The sequence below is a fragment of the Rhea pennata genome, chromosome 14 (assembly GCF_028389875.1).
Source record: "Rhea pennata isolate bPtePen1 chromosome 14, bPtePen1.pri, whole genome shotgun sequence".
Taxonomy (NCBI): domain Eukaryota; kingdom Metazoa; phylum Chordata; class Aves; order Rheiformes; family Rheidae; genus Rhea; species Rhea pennata.
Window position 1 is genome coordinate 20,442,519 of NC_084676.1, and position 4,203 is coordinate 20,446,721.

Sequence of the window (4,203 nt, forward strand, 5' to 3'; positions counted from 1 at the left end):
GTATGTACTGGGGTGAACTCAGGTGAACTCCGTCCCTTCATTATGGCGTGTTCAGAACTGGTTGGCATCTGTCTAGTCAGGGCTTGTATGCAGCTATCCATCTCGTCTGCACAAACTTCACAAGATTCAAAAAGGAATTTTATTACCGCCTCTGAAAGGTTTTCTGACTTTCCGGAGTCTGACTTTCAAAGATAAAACCTTCACAAAAAATGCAAGCATAGTGTAACAATTTCCTTGACAGTAAAGAAGTCTTGGCTCTGATTAGATGAATGAATGAATGAATAGATGACAGAAGCATATTTTAACCAGAGACAAGGGCAAGTCTGCCTGCTGAAAGGGAGCAGAAATGTCACCTACTTATCTGTCACTTCAAGGTGATGACGTTTATGGGAGTTGTATCAAAATCTAGAGTACTTGAAGTCGTATTTTTGTCCTACATGAGATAATCAAGTTCTGTAAAAATGATACAGAAAATACCTTGGAGTCTTAATTTGTATGTCAGATAAGGAGCTGTGATAATGCTTGCTGAACAGCTTATGCCGCTTACAGTTCTTTATGAATTATTTCCCGTGGCACAGCAACACCTCATGTCCCTGCAGAGCAAAGGGAACCAGCCACTCAAATAGAATTGCAGCAGAGAGCTGACAGGGATGGCGCACTTCAAAATGCAGAGGATCTGGTCATCACAAGTCCTGGGATCTCGGCAACACGCCACCTCTGAAGTTAGGTAAACCCTGGTAGCTGCAGTTTGTGGGTTTACGTTACTTGGTAATGAAATATGGGGGCCACTGTTCTACCTTGAGTTGTAGATGCAAGTCCACAAACAGGAGTTGGTCTTATGGCTCTTTATGTCATAGCAGGCAATCTATTATGAAAGCTTGATGCCTAAGGAGAAATCCTTAAACCACTGTGAAAAAAAGTAACTTCAGAACATTTTTCTTTGCAAAATAAAGGAAGGAGCTTGAGAACGTTGCACTCTGCCTTCCTTTTGCATTGGAACGTGAGAATCTGTTTTTCATGCTCTTCCCCAGTGACTAAGGGCAGTTTCCAAACACAAGCCAGGTCATGGTCACAGGACAGCAGTGGGACTGTTGGTAAAGCCGCCGTGGTGGCGAGGGCGAGGCCCAGGCGGGCTCCGGCGGGTGGCGGTGGGATTAGCACCATGGACAGGGCCTGGCCCGAGTCCGGCAGCCGCAACATGTGCCAAGGCCTTCGCTTGGCTTTCTAGAGCCGCAGGGAGCTCTGCTGCGGCTCCTTCCTGCCGCCGTAGAGCTCTTCACTTTGCCGATTTATGCCATAGGCTCCACCTGTTTAAAGCGTCTGGAAAAAAATCTGCACCAACCAAAAACGCGAATGGTGTTAAAAAAATGAAGGCAGGAACCGCCCCCCCCCCAGGTCTAATTCTTCAACTTTATGGCTAACGTTCCCGACCCTAGTATGCGACCGGAGTAGTATGTAGGCCTGGGAGTAGGTATCTTAAAGGGTAATGCTAGAAACTACTTGAAGTAACTATTTCCACCTGAATCTGCTAAAAAATGCAAGGGATCAAAGTCGCATCAGTCACAAGGTGAACTGCTCAAAGATGAGTGAACGAATGGGGCTCCGTAGCTATTGCGCCCTTTCACCAAACTCCTGCAAAGCAATTAGAGCCAAACTGGGGGAGGGGACGCGCGAAGACAGAGGAAAATGCTACTAACATGCATTACGTTTGCAGTTTTAATGAAAAAGCTTCACTGACTCTAGTAGTACTTCCTGAAGGGGAATTTTCTTAAAGATATAATCAACAGAAGAAATAGACTTTGAATTTTCAAAATTTCCTATGCTACCTGTTAATCTTAACACGACACATATATCTGAGTTCACGAAGAATTATATTATCTTCAGACTCAACTCCTATATCCACATGAATTCCATGCATTATTTTTTTTTTCCAAAAAAAAAAAAAAAAATAGAGCCATGGTTCGAAAGTCCTCCGTAAAACCCTGCAGGTGTATTTTCGCCCAAGTCAGCCCTTCTGCTCCCTTCACTGACTGCAAAGAGGTTTATTGCCAACCCTAACCCTGAGAATTAAACTTTTTGGCAAAACATGGGAAAAAAAAAAAAAAAGAAATAAAGTCCAGTGGGAAACTGTTACCTTGCACAGGTAAACTGTCAGTATTTAAATAAAACAGATCCACATCATGGTTTTTCTGCACAACTTCCATGGGAATAATCCCTCTTCCCGCACACAAGTGGGGGAAGAGGGATCATTACGCATCATTCCAGAGTCCCGTTTTATAGCTAATGCATGGAAAAGAGACTTGCCCTGGACAGCCCTGGGTCTGGGCAGCGGCAGGGTGGGAATAGCTACGGTCATGTCTCCAGTGACTCAAGCATAGGAGAAATCAGAAATCCTTCCCCAAGCTTCCGCCGCTCGTGGGCACCTTGGGGAGAGGGTGAAACTGGGTCCAAAGCCCCCCCCCCCCCCCCCCCCGGTGGGATGCTGATGTGCGCCGAGCGCGGCAGCGCTCAGACACGGCTTGCGGTGGCCGGGCTGGGGTGGGAGGTCGCCGCGCTCCAGCGCTGCCGGTTCTGCCTCTTTCCTCCGCGCTACCCACAGGAAACGGGCGCTGTTAGCGATCGGCGCACTCAGCCACCCCCGGCGCTGCGTCAAGGGGATCCCGGCGCTGCCGGCGATTTCCTGCCCCGCGGCGCGATGGGGCCGGCTCCGGCGCGTTGCTGCCGGCGGAGGACAAAAACCCGAGGGTGCAAAGACGAGCGGCAGCACCTCAGCCACACTGGCCGCGGTCAGACCGGCGCGGAAAATACCCTGGGAGCTACTCACGGGAGCCCGGCTTCTGGGAGAGGCCCCGGCAGCGGGCTTCCTTGCAAATGCCCCTGAGTGTGGTGCAGCCCTGCTCCAGTCCCCCCAGACGCACGCAGGTGATTCCTCTGCTCTTCTCCAGCAGTAATGTCCTGCACTGCCACAGCTCCCCTGCCCCGCTCAAAAGAAAAAAAAAAACATGAATTAAAAAGCTAATCCCAGGGGGAAAATTAGGAATAGGTTTTAAACAAGACTAAACAAAATAATGGACTAGGTTCCTTAGTGTCCATCACAGCTTATGGGCAAGATGAACCTGCTGCTTCAGGCAGCACTGCGCAAGCTGGCACCCACCACCGTGTGCTACATGCTGGTTCCTCGGGCTACATCAGGTGACCAGAAATGCCCAGAGATGCAAGAATGATGCCAGTGGAATCAAGAGTAGGTTAAACAAAAAATGTGAACTGTCTCATTCCTCTCTTTTTGCTAGCAATAACTACCGAGGAATAGCTCCTGTTCAAGACGATGCTACTGAATGGTGCAGGGGCCTGGGTGACGAACCATGCAGAGATACTGAACGCCTTCTTTGCTGTTAAGACCAGCCCTCAGGCATCCCAGACCTTAGAGACCATAGCGAAAAAGTCTAGAGAAAGGAAGATGGGCCCTTGGTGCAGGAGGAGAAGGTTAGCGATCATTTAGGCAAACCGGGCATCTACAAAGAAAGACACGGGCCCTGATGGGATGCAGTCATGAGAGCTAAGGGAGCTGGTGGATGTTATTGCTGGGCTGCTCCCCATCATCTTGGAAAGGTCACAGAGACCAGGAGAGGGGCCTGGAAGAAATCCAATGATGATGTCACTCCTATCTTCAAAGAGGTGAGAAGGAGCACCCAGGAAGTTACAGGCCAGTCAGCCTCACTTCATCCCTGGAAAGCTGATAGAACAGCTGGATGTCATCTCTAAGCATGTGGAGGAAAAGAAGGTGATGAGGCATAGTCAGCATGGATTCACCAAGGGAAAAATCATGCTTAACCAATCTGATAGCCTTCTGTGATGGAATGACTGGCTGGGTATATGAGGGAAGAGTGAAGGATGTTATCATCTACCTTGGCTTCAGCAAGGCTTTTGATTCTGTCTCCCGTTGCAGTCTCATAGGCAAACTGAGGAAGTATGAGATAGCCGAGCAGACAGTGAGGTGGATTGAAATCGGCTGAAAGGCAGAGCTCAGAGGGTTGTGATCACTGGTTCAGAGTCTAGTTGGAGGCCTGTAGCTAGCAGTGTCCCCCAAGGGTCAGTACCTGATCCAGTGTTGTATGAGTCAATAAATCAATATGACCTGGATGAGGGGACAGAGAGTGCCTCCTCAGCAAGTTTGCTGATGATACCAAGCTGGGAGGAGTGGAT